The following is a 16,946-nucleotide window of genomic DNA, read 5'->3' on the forward strand; positions in this document are numbered from 1 at the left end:
TGTCCTTGAGGTTCCAGTTGGCAGGGTCAAAAGCAATTCTTTCATTGTATTATACCATAACACAGATCAGAAAATGCAAAGATTTCAGAATTGCTCTATTTCACATATTATCTTCTTAGCTTGACTCTGCAGCTGAGCAAGGGTGTATTAGGCACAAGAAATTTTGTTGAATTCTTAAATTGGTCTTAAGAATTTTGTGATGGATGGTTTACTCAATTTAAAACAGATCATCTGGGGAAATTGCTTTGAGGTTAAAAGGAGGGTTCCTGAGATTCTTTTTAGGGCAGATCCTTTCAATTACTTAGTCAAGTCCAGAATTGCTAAACTGTAAAGTATGAAGACTCGGGGTACATTGGTCATGAATATGATAAAAAGAGGATTCTAGAAGGAGACAGCAGTTTCAGATACAAACCTTGTCTCCCTGGAAGTTTTACCGAAAGTTAGTACTGGCTTGCCTGCTTGTTTATCCTTCTTCAGCCAGCTTATTCAGAATAACATAAACCTTAATTAATGATTATTAATTTGACATGAATCTCTAGGCAAATGCTTGGATACCATCTGGAATATTTTACCCAGTTACATGCAATAAATATTTCTCTAATAAGACTCCTTGTACCCAATTAGAAATGTAAGTGGCTCTCTGCCATGAAGCTTAGCTTTTAGTCAAACTTAGACACATAAATGCAGACAAATGAAGATATTTTATGTACTTCCTTCACATTTTTGGCACATCCCGGTGAAGGCGACGAATGAAGGCTTTAAACAAAAAAAATTTAAAAAACACTTTTGCAGAGTTGGATCTCAGGGAGCTCAGAAATCCCCCCTCACGTGGACCTTTCCTGCTTCCAGCCTCCAGGTAGCGTCTCTCTCCAGACCTCCACTCCCCATCCCGTTTAATTTCCTTAAGTACACCCTTCACTCCCTGGTGGTCTTTATTTATTCGTGCTCCTTTATTTATTTGTAAGATTGTCTGCCTGCTCCCGCTGGAATGGTCCTGCCATGGAGGAAAAGAATTTATCTTATTCATTGTTATACCCCCGTGTCAAGGACGGTGTCTTCCACAGAGTAGGCGCTCAATAAATTTTTGTTGAATGAATCAATGAAAGAATGGATATTAAGAATCCCATGTCCTTGAAAATAAACGTAGCATATCAAGTACCTTAGTGTTTTGGGGAAGCACTTTTAACTCTTTCTAGCATAAAAAAATACGTTTCATTTTCACTGAAGCAAAATAAAATATCTGGAGCAAAGAGGCCGGAGTGGTAGTACAACAGGCACAGCACTTTCCTTGCACACAGCTGGCCTGAGTTCCAGCTCAGCATTCCACAAGGTCTCCTAAGTCCCACCAGGAGTGATCCCTGAGCACTGCCAGGTGTGGCCCGGATACCGCATCCGCAGGAGGAAGCACCCTTTCAAGGCTGAAGGGCTGCGCTGTTAATCAGCTAAGACATGGGGCAAATCAAAAACCAGTAAATCTCCACTTCCCGGTGACTCAGACCGCTCCCAGCTCCATTCCTTGATGAGAGAGGCCCTTTCCCAAGAGCAAAAGTGAGATAAAAATGTCACCAGTAGGCCACCAGAGGAAAGGACAAGCTGAGTGTCTTTGACGTAAAAACACCAGGGACGTGACATCAATCAAGCCCATTCTTGTCAGAAATTACAGGTCATTTGTTCTTTTAACAAATATTTATCCAGCACCTTTAGTGCACTAGCTCTGTTTAACCTGGGCCCTCCTGTTCACCCGTAACTGCGCATTTGTGGATCCATTCTACAGAACCACTTGGCTGTTGAGTATATTTATTGACCTTTACTTGTAGAGTTTTGTTTGGAAAGGGGGCTTTACCACTACAAGCTCCACAAGCTCTCTCGGCACCTTGTTAACACTGGTCGGGAATGCTTTAAGCACTGGAAAGAGTATGTCTGGTCCAAAACACAAAATGATTGCTCTCTGACTCTCCAGGAAATTCTCTTCTGCCCCCCAAGAAGCTGGGATGTCTTCAAGCTTGTTTTTGATATCCCATCACTTAAGTGAAAGCCTGTTGGTTGTTGTTTGGTTTCTTTTTTTTTCCAAAGTTGGCAGATGACCCTGTGCCTTTGTGTAATTGAGATAGAAAGTTAGGTTTCTGCCCATTATTAAACTGACTCTGGTTTCTTTTTTGACTGAATTGAAAGAGTCTGGGCTTTTAGGATTGCTTTTGTTGCATATCCTAAGATGTGAGTATGACAGGACATTTTATTTTAAAACAATGCAGTGATACAGGTTCTTACTGACAGAAGATGTTGATTTAAAAAAAAAAAAGACATTGTCAGTCTGGAAGAAATTGGGTGCAGCTCGACTGTTAAACAGACAAGCCCTTCGGCAGGCGCTGAAGCCGCCTCATTCTCATTCACTGAGCTCTGGGGGGCTGCATTAACCTCCTGTGTTCTCAGGGCCTATCCAGTCTTCCACCCAGTGGGTCACTCCCCACTGGGAATGAACCTGTCAAGATCCTAAGCATAGACTCAACATCTTCTTAACCCAAATGAAAACAATCCCATCTTGCCCGTTGAATCTGTTTGAAGGAGAAATATTTTTATGAACAACAACAACAAAAAAAGATAATTGAAAAGCTCTGTATTCATCTTTCTGTGCCGTAGGACATTGATTTTTTTTTTAAGGCATCGTAATATATTACACAGTGAAATCATCCGCAGACTTCCATACATATTAGGGCTCCGGTGCCCACAGCACACTTGTAAACTTCCCACACTCAGCATGCCTTGTGGTACTTCTGTCTGACCTCGATCCATTCTGGAAATAAAGTGTCTCAGGCATGAAGGGAAAGGGGCCCTTAGCAGCCGCACTCCAGCTTCCTCACATCCCTCAGAGTCTCTCCGAGAAGCCAGAGTCAGCTTCCCTGGCAGGGGCGAGTCTCGGCTCTGCCTTCAGATCCTGCTCACACCCTGGACTCTTGTTTCATTCTGTGCACAGAGGAAATGTGAGCATTGTTTTCAGCGGTTGCTTCAGAGATATTGAAATTGAATTGAATCAGGACTCAGCAAATTAGGGCCAGATCAGCTTGGAGTTAAAGGAGTATCTGTATAGCCTCCCTGGGATGCAGAAGGGGGAGAGAAGAGCCACAGCTGGCGACAGAAAATAACAGAAATCAAGTCTGTCCGTGTTCATGTTGCAGGCCCTTGATAGAGGGACCAGTGCTCCTGTATATTATCATCTTTGTGACTATATATTTATTTAATATGCATATATATCTGTAGCACTGTCATCCCAGTGTTCATCAGTTTGCTCGAGCGGGTACCAGTAACATCTCCAATTGTAAGACTTGTTACTGTTTTAGGCATATCAAATACGCCATGGGTAGCTTGCCAGTCCCTGCCGTGTGGGCCGGATACTCTCGGCAGCTTGCTGGGCTTTCCGAGAGGGATGGAAGAATAGAACCCCTGTCGACCATGTTCAAGGCAAACGCCCTACCCACTGTACTATTGCTCCAGCCATACATATACATATATATATATATATATATATATATATATAACAAAATCTCTGGCCCCACGCTTTTTATCATAGCCCTTGGAAAATGTGTGCCCACTATACCCCCTGTACCATAATATATGGAAATAAAATGCTGGTGAGAGAGGTGAGAAATCAAATTGCATTTCTAAAGCAAGTAGCCCCTGACAAAATATGAAATTTTAATCAGAAATTGGAGATAAATATTTAGAATTTTCAAAAACTATCCCCAAAGTTCCTCCTAGTACTTCCACTAAAACCCCTTCAAGGATGCTCTGTACTGAAATCCGAGCCAGCCTCCAGTCTATCATGCGTGATGGACAGCTCCCAAACCTGGGCAGACCTCTTGAGACTCTTCATTATTAAATAGACTTGTCGTAAATAGACATCACCCTGAAAATAAACGCTGACATCAAATAAGTGTGGAGATGTATACTGACTTGCACAGTATTTACAATTGGCTTGTTTTATTTAAGGCAGAATAAAAGGAAAATAAGTCTTTGCCAACTGTCTCTTTATGCTTTTGAGTATTTGGCATGTAAATACAAAAATATTCTCTGTAGATTCTACAGCATTAATTTTGACCTCTACTGTACTTGGTAAATTTAGCACATATGTTCTTTTACAACTAGCATAATGGAAATAACTCAGGGATGTGCAGTTTTACAAAATTTCTGAATAAACCTCATGGACTATAATACAGTCACTATGCTGAGTGTATGGATGTCATTTTTCAACTAGATTGGCAATAAATAATGTTAACAACCATGTCCCTCATTCCCATTTTAATCTGAAAATTCTGTTTACAAGTTGTGCTTCTTAGATAAGTAGCACAATGCTTTTATTCAATTAATTATAGTCAAAATTTTTACAAATATTAAGTATCTTTGCATCTTCACATATTTCCCGTGGCATTGGAGTATATGTGTATAAATATATTGTGTAATACCTATTTTTTCAATGGGGAATAAACAATGCTATGAAAATAGAAAGGAATTGTAAACTGAAGCCCTGACGTGAAGGGCTTAGCTTCTAGTGAGATAGATTGTGGGGCAATTTTCATGGCTTTTAAAGGAAAGCAGAAACTTCTAGTACTGATAAATTATACCATGGAGACCTCTTAAACACTTAGCCTTGGTGAGCATTAAACCTCTCTCTTCAACAGGTTTATTGCAGGATTAGGCACTTCCTAGAGAAAGATTCACTCTGTCTTTGGCATTGATATAATTCAGGTTTCTGCTGGATTTATAAAGGGTGCAGTACAAAAGTCATTTGGTTTTCTCAGAAATTCGCATCAGAATTTGGGAACATGGAGTTATTCATGTCCCAGATCTCTCTCCTTTGTTCGTCAGAGATGATCATCTAAACTGCTTTCTCAGGTGTATACTGCGCTGAGTTGTCCCAGTCTCTTGTAGTAATTTGTATTTACCAAAAAAAAAAAAGTGCTAACTCTAAACTTAAGTCAGTATAAAAATTCAAACCTACAGTTCAGGCAGAAGTGTCATAGAATGCTGTAGCCTTAGTCATGCTGGTTCTCAGTTTGTAAACTTGTCTAGAAAGAATTCCTATGTTACTTTGAAGCACCTAGACTCACAGTGCTAAAGAGTTTTTGCTGCTTCAGCTTACATTTTTAGTCTGCATTTTGCATCTCTGGCATGAAACTAGATTTTTAAAATTTGCACAGTTTTACCTTCATCTTTGTTCTGAGTGCTAAAGATCAAACAGTGAAGAAGAAAATTAGCAAAAGTACTTGAGAGTGGAGAGTTGCTGGAAAATGAGAGGAAAGAACCTTTCTAATGTAAGACAGTAAATAAAATCCACTAGTAAGGAGTCAGGGGGCAAATAAGTCAGGGCAGGGGCGATAGGAAGTATAAGGAGGAGAAAGGGGGAAGGCCTTGCTGGAACCCTGCAAGATCAGAGGTGGCCAAGAGTCTGGGTGAGAAGGGTCTGGAGGGACAAATCAACTGAATGTATTTGGGTGAAGAGAACAAAAGCCCTGTGCTTTGAAGAAGGCCCATTGTAGCACAGTGGTGAGGGCAAAGTGGGTGAGGTGAGCAAATGAAAGCATCGAGAGAGACGATAAGATGGGGGCCCGGGGGCCAGGGCGCATAAATCTTTAGACCTCACTCTGCGAGAGGAAGGAGCTTGGCAATGGCTCTGTAGTGAGGAAGGTCTTGCGCCGACTCTCTAAAGGGAGCTGCTTGGCTGTCCGTGGTTGTAAGTTCTCGAGGCATACAGACAGACGAGATGTTCAGAGGCTGCTCTCATCACCACCCTGAGAGACTGCAGAACTGGGGCTGTGGACTTTAGATTGCAAGCGAGACTGAGCCCACAGAACTTGCGAAGGTCTGACAGCCCAAGCCAAGCCCTGCCAGCCAGCCTTCGTGGCAGGGAATTCATTTTCCATTTAATCAGGATGCTTCATTTTTTTTTTTGTCCTTTCTGACTCAGTGAAAATCTGTTCTTTGGTCTATAAAAGGAAAAAGTAACCAATAGTGGTTGTTGCAAAATAAGCAGAATTGTACTCCAATGTAACATAAACTAAGAGATGTTGCCAGGGACTGGTATCAAGATTCTGGACTCGATCCCCTGACCCTAAGCACAGCCAGAAGTCACAAGTACAGGCCCACAGAGGAGTATTTCTGACATACATGTTTGAAATGCAAACAAGAATTCATGGATGACTCCCCTGGCTCCCTGAACTAAATCCAGAGGAAGGACTGAGATTGGTTATTGATAGAGCAAATCAACAAGACTGACTCGTGGCATCAGCAGAGGAATACCACATTTCTGGTCCTAAAGGAGCTTAGGGTCTTAACAAAAGCATTTTCACAGCCCTCAGTGTAGCTGACTTGCTGAAGCTGACTCTCCCTTCACTAAATGCCATCCTCAGCAAGCAGCCAAAGGGACACTAAGCTGGCAAAGTGAGAAGCAGTGACGGTTTCATCTGTCAGTCATCCATCACGAACATTTCAATGACGCTGTGCTAAATAGATGGTTAAGCAGTTCATCAGTCGGCCAGTGAAAGACCAAGGCAGTGAACCTACTTGCGTTTCATGTTTGGGGGTGAAGTATTGTTGCTACTTAACTCATCTAAGTTTTTCCATGTATTTTTTTACCCCTCTACCCTTCCTTCCTTCTAAGCTTCCTTTAACTCATTTTGGAACAAGTCAAACTGCAACAAAATCACACATTCTAAACGGAGCACTAAAATGGAACTGAGTTCATTGATTAAATATGAAAGGGAGCTTCTTTAGCGAAATGGAGTCCAAGTTTTAAAATCTCCACTGAACATTGGTTGATCTTAAATCGTTTTGGCACTAGTTTCTTCAGACAATTTTGCATATCAGGTGTTTACAGACGAAGTACTAGATGAGCTCCAAGTACACTATGCCATTTAATGTCAATGAGCTAACCCTGTTTATTCCGGCTCCACACTTAGCAATTGCAATAATCTGCATCAAAGTGCTCGGCACGCTACAATTAAGAAGCATGATTGTGGAAGACTCACTCTCGGTTCACGCTTTAAAAGGACCATCTGTTTCTTGGTATGCTGCTCGTGCAGGTTTTCCTTTCATCTTTCACCTTTAAAAAAAATATCCTCAGCTTCCTAAAGCTTTGGATATTATTTAGTTCTGAAGTTTTATAGACTGCTCATTCTTTGGATTTTCAGATGTGGTTTTAGCAACGTCCTCATGAGATCACGTGATCCCCTCAGGAATCTTAGAAATTAGAATAGGGCAGAGGCAGCCTACCCCTCGGCAGGCCTCAGTCCCTTCCTTCTGGCCAGCCCAGTTTCCTGTTCACGGCCAGTACTGTGAGCTCGAATAGTGCTGGGGGTAGAGATACAGTTTAACGGCGTAAAATACATTTAAGGTTTGTATATTCAGAAAACTCCGACTCATTTCTTTGAAGTGACCTTAGGAAAAGATATTTTTAAAATATCCCGATAGAGACTGCAAAATAGGAAATCCTAAAACGGATTCCTAGGCCAAAAGTTGCTGTGTCCTGGTGACACATACACGGGGACTAAATTTTGAGCATGTAGAGAAAATGATTCCTTATTCCCAGCATTTTTAATTCTGAAAACAAACCTCCTTGACCACATCTGTTTGAGCCATTTTCTCTCTCCATCTGTCTGCAGGTAAAGGATATAAGTTATTTTGTGGGAAATGAACAGGATAAAGCAAAGAGGTAAGGGTCTTTAGTTAAATAGCACATTTTATGCCCAGCAGCCACAGGAGATAGGGTGGCTTATTTAAGACATTTATTTTCTTACAGAAAAGGGAGAAAGATGTTGTATAGCCTGTGCTCTGGAATAGAAATAGAACATTTTAAACTGAACTTTATTTAAAATGATTGAACCTAATGCCTATTTACTGTTGAATTTCTTGGAGGAATGAACACTCTTCTCAGAAATCGTATATTCCCCAATCTCTTTATTTGGTGTCATTTTTATCTCATGAAACTACATTAAAAAGATAAGCAGAAAGTGAAGCAGCTTTTTTATTGTCACGGGTTGGGGCGGGGGGAGAGGTAGGGTTGCATACCTGGCAGGGCCCAGGGTTTACTCTTGGCGGGGCCCAGATTGATGGTATGGAATGGCGGGTCGAACCCGGGTCAGCTGAGTGCAAGGAAAGTGCTTTCCCTGCGGCTGTTTCCAGAGCTCTGGCCCCCAGAAATGATGCAGCTCTAAGGAAAATTGAAATTTCAGGTAAGAAATTGGAGTAAGCAGCATCCCCCCCCATCCACATGCTTACCTAGATATGGGCAAAACGATGTTCTCATACTCACTCTAGCCATGATTCCGTCTTTAACAAAGGCTGTTATGCGTTTGATTACAGACTTTAAAAGCACAACCCTAAACCATGTCTAGTAGTCCTACATTTTAGGAAACCCTGTGGAAATAAGTTATTGATTAGCGTAGTCCCAAACAACATAGTATTTATGAAATAAATTATAGGCATAATAACTGGAATCTGGAGATTGTGCTCACTGCACCATCCACTCCGCCCATTGACACGTGGGCGCAATCTCTGCATGACCTGCAAGGATCTTTCAGCAACCATCTTGGCTCCTTACTGGTCCGTCCCATCATAAGAAAGAAAATCTATTATCTGGCACAAAGTATAGAGTGGACCTTTATGTTTTAGAAAACATCTACAGGATGATGAAGTGAGAGTTCTGAAGGTGCCTGTTGGTGAGTGTAGAGAACGGGCACCAGTCTTTTGTCTGCTGGAAAATGTGTACGGCTTCTTGAACGCATAGACATCAGCCTGATGGAGCACAGTGGGGACTAACAATAATGATGAAATGTTTGGGAAGGCAAGTTTGGATTAAGGCTTTTGGTTCCAGCAGTTGATCAGGGTGGCAGGTAAGCCGAGAGTAAACACAGCTCCGCTATTTAGCTATTGATTTATTACAAGCCCCCCAATTACTTTTATTTTTACATGCAAAAAGGTACACTCAGGTTCTAAAATCATATGTCCCTCGACTAGATTACACAAGAACAATGTGGCTCACTGTAAATTTCTTAAAAGCTGGGGGTGGGGGGGAATCTCATTACTTTCATGCATTCTTGCAGAATAGACTGTTGTATATTTTTTTCCAGACTATTGGTGGAAATTTTTCTTTGCATGTGAAGAATAAACCATTTCCCCCACCTCAAACCCCTACCCAATCTGGGAAACCGCTCTTATGAAATAGCAGTTCTCTAAAATAAAAGCACCAAAGACATATTAACTAGGCCTCTTTTTTTTTATTGTTGGCATTGAATAAAAATCAACATTAAATCTGAGACCATTTTTAGTGTCAGATTCCCAGATCTAAAATAGGGTATACAAATAAAAAAGTTGGCAAAAATGTTTTACTTATGTTTTATGCAGCTTGTAATGGTTGAGACTCTTCATTTAGAATTCAAACATCCCCCTCCAGATTCCATATGGAATAAATTTTGGGAAGTGCCAAAAATAATGAAGAGATGCTTGGGTCTAAGAAAATAATATATTTTAAATTTTCAATTATAGTAAGAAACTAGTTTTTCTCTACACAAAAGATGGTTTATTAGCCTCTCCATCAAATGCTAGAATGTAGTTCAGTGTTTCATCCATGCTTATTTTCAAAACATTGGACAAAGAAGTAGATTATTTCCAGTTAATCTTTTAGTTGTAATTAATAAAAACACCATCTCAATTGAGACGAAAAGTAGTGAATTTGAGTAGCTCATGAAAGGAAGGAGGTCATTCTGGTCACATGTGTAGGCATGTAGCAGTTCTCAGTCTAAAGGGCTCCATCTTCATTTTATTGCAGTTGTTGTTTCTCTTCCCCTTCTTTAGTATACTGGTGTTGTCCTTAGGACTTGTGGTATCAGAAAGGACTGCAGTACTTCTAGATCTAGTGTCTCGTAAATATGAGCCCAATTAAAGCTTGTGTCCCAGCATTTTCAGCAAACGTTCTGGGCTTAATCTCATTGGGTTGGCTTAAGTTCACTCGTCACTGTCGTCAGCTGGATGGCATTCACAGGGCTCCTTAAACTTTGCAAAGTTTAGAGCAATTTAACTCCAGCGTTCAGGGTGAATCCAGTCCCACCTAAGTCGAGTTAATATCCTGGGCCTTGGGTTGGCTCTTACGGGAAGATTAGAGCATTTTTCAGACAAGGGATGAAGGGCGGTGACAGAATTGGGGGACAGCTGGCACGTCTCCTTTCCAATCAGGTACCCAAGGAGGGTTTAGGCAACCGGGCTTGAGGGAACAGAGACAAGTCTCTCTTGCCGGTTACCACACATTTCTTAGCAGAGGAAATTCATTTAATCTCCCTATTTGTGATTCCCAGTAAGGCATTGTATCCTTATTTCAAAACATCAGTTGTTCACATCCTTTGCACACAAACCCCTTTGCATAAGAGGAATATCAGCAGCACATGTAGGAGGACTCTTCCCTCAGGACTCAACCCCTCATTTTTGTCCAAAAATGGCAAACACCCTCCAACCTCTAGCAGCAGAACTACTGCTTTGGTTTCAGTGCCCCTCGAGGAAAGTGTAGATAAAATCACCTTCCCACGGAAAGCCTCTTACTTTTAGATTTTGCATTAAATCTCTAACGAAGTCATCTTACAAGCGTTCAATATTCATAGAGTGGACTCAGAGTTGCACTTTGTACTCATATCAGTATATAAAGTTGCTGTTGTGAAAAGAAAGTCATGGGATGAATCTGAAGTTTTTTCCTCTTTATGAATTCACCCAGATATGCCTGTTTCAGTCATGCTTGGCAGCTTGCCTTTTTTAACCCTAAAATTGCATTGCCTTCTTTAGCACTAAAATTGCCTTGCCCTGTCTTGGGACTAATTTGGATTTGTGTTTCTACTCACTGCTGCCAGTATTTACAAACGCAATTTGAATACAAATCTTTTGGATGACAAAATTGTGAGCCTTCTTTATTATTGCATTTTAATGGCATTGGTAATTGACTGTTGTTTGGAAGTATGTAAGGTGCTGCAAATTCAAGAGAATCACGTTCATCTACCTTTACTCTCCCCCAGTGGAAAGACTGGGACAAGTGTAGCAGTTATTCTTATATTTCTATATATATTTCTATATGTGCAGTCTTCAAGAGTATATTGTACTGAATTATACTGCAGAGAAACTTTGCGGCAGTATTCATTTGAGCTTTGTCTAGATTGTTCTATGTGTAGAGATACAGGGCGTTTGTAAATCCCATGAAGTAAGTGATCCACATTGTATTAATCTTGTTTCCCTGATGATGACTACGAAGCTCTTTTTCTTAGAAGACGCAGTCTGGCTGGTTAAATTCCTGCTCTTGACCTACAAGTTGTGGAACCTTGACTAGTCAGAAACTAGTGATGTATTTTTTATGCATTTGAAAAACATATATATCAGGGGGCGTGACCACACCTAACTGTATCAGGACTCCCTGCTCTGTGCTAAGGATCACTACTGGTGGGCTCAGGGAATCATATGGGTGGTGGAGACAGAACCCGGGTCAGCCACTTGCATGACAAGTGCCACTGCTATACCAACTCTTCAACCTCAGATCAGTGATTCATAACTGCCAATCCACAGACCAGTGCTGATCCAAGGTGTGGAATGGTTAAAAGTTAGTCTCTGAATAGCCTGGGCTTTATTTCCTTCATCATAGAGTTGTTACAGAATTAGATGAGCTAATATGTTTAAGATGCTGACTTACAGATTGGTACATTGTAAGTGTGCCATAAAATAAGGTGTTAATATCATAAATGTCTGTGCCCTGAGCAGTGCTCATTTTCAGTTTAATTGGTACTTCTGAATTGCCACCCATAATGGGTATATTGGTTTATAATTCCCTTAGCAATATGAGAGCGTATTTCTTTTCTTCATTCTTTTCAACCCCATTGATTATCAAACTTTTTTATTTGCTATTCAGTGTGATAACATACCCTCTTGGTGAATTTTAGTTTATATTTTACTGATTACTAGTGAATGGATTATTTTTGTAGGTTTTATTTCTTCTCTAAATTAGTTTTATTTCTTCTTTAAATTAGTTGCCAATTTTCTAAATTATTCATAGCCATTATTCCTTTCCATAGATGTTTGTCAAGCTGAAAAACTCGATGTGGGGTGTGTGTGTGTGTGTGTGTGTGTGTGTGTGTGTGTGTGTATACACATATACCTATATATACATACATATATATACACACATATATGTATATGTGTTTGGTGTGGGTCTGGGTATGTAGTGGGTCAGTGTGGTCCAATAAAATTCAACCTTTTAAAAAACAAGTATGTTTTAAGGTGTAAACTAGAGGCAGATTCAAAGAAAATATTTTTAGCAGGTAACAAAATATTATCAAAACTCATAAGATGTCATTTTTAGGGATCAGAGAGATCTATACTAAGATGTTGAAGTGATTGACTCACATTCTGCCAACCCTGAACTCAAGCCCGACACCACGTTTGGATGGACCCCTGGTTTAGATTTAGGGCGATATCATTCCTCGACACTGTGTGCTGATGGGCCGAGTGCCCTGCACCTCCCCTGCCCCCATGGCTTCCCCTCTGTCTCTTGATGCTTCTACCCTCCATTTCGTTCCTTCTCTGTCCCTTTCCTCCCCGTACCCTGGAGTCAGACAAGATCTAGGCATGCTTCCTGTAGTACACTGCATTCCCTCGTCCGTGTACTCTGCATACCAGATAAGTGAGATCATCCTGTGTTTGTCCTTCTTCTTCTGACTTACTTCACTTAGCATTATTTTCAAATTTCTTAATAAATAAAACTGATAATTTTTCTAGAAAGCCATTCCAAGTTTTCATCCTATGTATCTATTAGTGGGTTACAGTTGTCAACATGATCATTTTTCTTTATTAAATTCTAATGTGTTGTTTAACTATATTAGAATGCAGTTAGTTTCTTTTGTCTTGAACTGACAAGACAAATATATACACATATACCCACATAGATACACACAAGTGTGTGTGTGTGTGTGTGTGTGTGTGTGTGTGTTGCAGTGCTTAGGACTTAGTCCTGGCTCTGTGCTTAGGGACCATTTGCTATGCAGGGATCAAACCCCATCACCTGCATGTAAATCAGGTGTCTTACCTGCTGAACTAACTCCGTAATATGTTTGAGATTTGAGTCTCTTACAAGTGTATTTTAAAATTCCTGATCATTTGGCTTCTTTTGAGTTGAATACCTCATCCTGCTTCCTGTTGTCCTCTCATACCTTTATTCTGGGAATGGCAGTGTCACCGCTAGACTTGTCTTGGCTTAGACACTAAGGCATCACGAAGGCCACTGTGACACAGCTCAGGTGATCCTTTACAGGAAGGTTCAGTGGAGGGCCCAAGACGCTGTCCCTCTTTATTTGGGCCTCTGATATTCCTGCCAGTCTGGCAGTGCTCAGAACCTTATGGTTATATCTGGCAGAGCTGGGAGACCCCCAGCACCACACCTAGTGGTGCTCAGGGATTCAACTGGAAGAGCCTAGAAACTCTCTCCAGGCCCCTCAGTTTGCAGTTTTTGAAAACTGAAACAATAAGACCTTAAAACTCTGAGCCTTCATCTACCAAATGGAGCGCTAGTGACTAGCTGTCTGTTTTGGAGAGGGGCCTCACCCACGACATGGGAGCACTGCAGCCACTGTCCAGTGGTACTCACCTGCTCTATGGGTTTGGGCAGGCAGTTCTCGGGAGCCACTGGGACTGCACAGAGCATTGTGGAGTGGAGGGGACACGCATGTCAGGAGTGGAACCCGGGCCACACACATAAAGGACATGAGCTCCAACCCTTTGAGCTGTCCCTTTGACCTCTGTCTGACCAACATTTTTTTAACTATACATATTTATATACATAGAATGGGCTGGAGTGATAGCACAACAGGTCTGGCGTTCGCCTTGCACGCGACCGACCAGGTTTGATTCCTCCGTCCCTCTCAGAGAGCCCAGCAAGCTATGGAGAGTATCCTGCCCGCATGGCAGAGCCTGGCAAGCTCCCCATGGTGTATTTGATATGCCAAAAACAATCACAAGTCTCACAATGGAGACGTTACTGGTGCCCGTTCAAGCAAATCTATGAGCAACAGGATGACAGTAATGATGACAGATATATTGGAATATATATTTTATATAGAACATATATAAAATACTTTTTATTAAAGCACTGTGGTTTACAGTTATCCACGATTGTGTTTCAGACACACAGCAGCACTGATCCCACCATCAGTGTCCGCTTCCCTCCACCTGTGTTTCCAGGTTCCCTTCCACACCACCTCCTCTGCCTCCAGCCTGCCCTCCTGGCAGGCACCTTTCTAAGTTTGGTTGTTCAAGTTTGGGTTTCATGATGTTCAGTGTTGTTGACTTTTGGTTTGGATGCTTGGCTCTATCACCCTTAACGCCACCTTTGTGCCTAACTCCCTTGACCTGGCCCCATTGCTTCTCGACTGTCTCTTCTCTCTCCCCTCTACTCTTTCTTTGCTTCTCCTTCCTGTACTCTGGGGCCATGGTTGATCTGGGCATCCCCCCTTTAAAGCATTGCATTCCCTCGTCCAGTTATTCTAAATAATACATATAAGTTCTTTTCATCCTGTGTTTAGGCTTCATCTTTCAGCTAACTTCATTAACATGTCTTCCAGTTCCATCTATGGTACCACAAATTGCATGATTTCATCATCCCTTCCAGCTCACCCCCAATAAAGTCAAAACGCCACCTTAAAAAACAGCTGTGTGGAGGTGAGCGTGATTGGTTGCGACATCTGTCACCCCATTGGTCACCAGGGTTGCTGTGGCTGATCTGGCTGGCTAGGCAGGGATCCCCTTCCTCCCCCACCACTCCATGTGCATCCCTCCCGAAGCTGTGCGCTGGGTCAGAGAGATGGCCTTCTCCCAAATAGAGACGGACTAGTCTTTGGTCAAGGGTATACAAGTAGCCGTGCTCCCCTGCTAGAACCTTCAAACAAGCTCTCAAGGTCCATTTGTAGAACCTAGAGTAGTAAAGCTTCCAAGACTCCAGACATATCCAGATGAGGTGCTGTAAGTGGCAGACTGCCTTTCTAAAATATATATATATGCCGCTGAGTATATATACCTCATGTCGTTGGACATCTAGGTTGACTCAGAATCCTAGCTGTTGTACAGAGTGCCTCAGTGAGTAATGGTGTGGGAACGCTCTTGCTGACCGGCATTTTTGATGAATGTACCCTGTGCTGTTCCCCCGTACTCCCCTGGTTGTTGCTGTTCTCATTGGTGCCGCTGCCTTTGCTGCTGCTGTGTGAGGATAGCCAGGCCCCAGGTGCACACGGAGCTGCAGTGCTCGCGTGCTTTATTTGCGGTGCTCACACACACTGTTTACAGTGCACAGGAGATCACATGATGTGCCGGGACACCGGGGGTCCCAGCATCAGTGCCAGTGACTCACACTCCATGGTGGGCAGTGCTGGACCACTGAGTCATTCCAGGCTCCAGGCTGGAAGGCTTAATTAGGAATGTCAGACTTTTCTGATTGACTTCTTTAGCGTCTTAGTTTCCAAATCTGTTCTGCTATTGTTTTTTCCATCCTTTAATGCTTCTCTTCTTGGAGTATCTCCTAATCCCCCGGAATGGTTGTCCTCTAATTCCACTTCACTTAGCCTCTCTCTCTATACACAACCTATACTGCAATCAAATGGCATTGGAGTTCCTGAAAGGGATTTTTGAGTGAATTATTGTGGGGTCACTTTAGTTCAATGTATGTAGCTGTATTAAAAATTTGATAATTTTAGTTTTCGAAAGGAGAAGATTCTTACAGTGCAGCCAACAGAAACCCAATGTGCTAACTTTACCATCAATAAAGTAAGGTAAACATAAGTGTGTGTGTTTGCCTTCCTCTGAGATTTATCTCTAAAACATTTAAACTTTCTTGAAGCACAAGATCTCTCTGGACTGACTTGGTCTCTCTAGCATGAGGTTTACTCAGTTCTGTTTGGGATTCTGAGGAAGCGCCATCACAGCCTGCTTTATCTTTGTGCAAACCCGGTCCACTCACTTCAGTTGTCTCTGCATTTGAACTTTCTATTTTATTTCAAGGAAGGACTCATTGGGTAGGGATCTGAAGGAGTCCTGTTATTTGTATTATGTTTTCTTGAACAAGTTCTGGGGCAAAAAGGGCTTAATTAGTGAGAAAAGATTTTTCCCATTTGAGCTTAGGATGCAGGATAGGCTGGAAAATGTTTTGTTTCGGGGAGAAAATGGTCCAGAGGCTGTAGAAGTAATAGCTCTTCTTTGTATTTTCATCATTAACATTGTTGCTTAAGGAATTTCAAGAAGATGGCATTCAACCACCTTCCTAAAGTTCTTAAAGCGTGTTCTCAGTGGCTGGGCAGCTAATTATGGTTGGAAGCTCTGTTAATATAAAGAAGATGCAAGCTATGTATAGTTACTGCCACTGAGAAATAGCCATTATTCACATACAGTAAGTATCATTATTCGAAACTAATTCGACAGTCTTGAGGCACTGTGCACAAATTGTGGTTCTTTCCATGGAAACTTGGCACAATTGTTCTTTCTGAAGTACTTAGGATCCACTTAAAGGAGTTAATAAGGAGTCTTCAAAATGGTCTGACTGGAAATAGTCCCTTCAGTGTGTTTACTCAGTCTACGTGGATTCTCAGTATAGAGTTATGTTTAATTTTTTTAAGTTCCCCTTCCAGAGTTTCAGCATCCAGTGCTTTATACATCTATTTATGTTCACATGAGTGTGATATGAGATCATTGCAGATTCAGTTAATCATACTTAATACAGGGCTATATAAACACACACACACACATTACCATTTGCTCTGGAGTAGCCAATGAAGTATATGCCAGCATTACAGAATGCTTCATGTCAGATCACTGTCACAGATCTAGAAGGCTGATGCGTGTTTTCAGTGTGTTCGGTTTCCCAAAGCAGCGTCTAAGACTGGAGGGATGAC

At 41.7% G+C, this 16,946-nt stretch overlaps 1 protein-coding gene across 1 annotated transcript in view; it reads left to right on the forward strand.

The window, feature by feature from the left end:
* FBXL17 (F-box and leucine rich repeat protein 17) overlaps window positions 1-16,946 on the forward strand; it is a 527,962-nt gene that overhangs the window by 457,830 nt on the left and 53,186 nt on the right. The window lies entirely within an intron of this gene.

Source organism: Sorex araneus, chromosome 1 (genome assembly GCF_027595985.1).
Source record: "Sorex araneus isolate mSorAra2 chromosome 1, mSorAra2.pri, whole genome shotgun sequence".
NCBI classification, from domain to species: domain Eukaryota; kingdom Metazoa; phylum Chordata; class Mammalia; order Eulipotyphla; family Soricidae; genus Sorex; species Sorex araneus.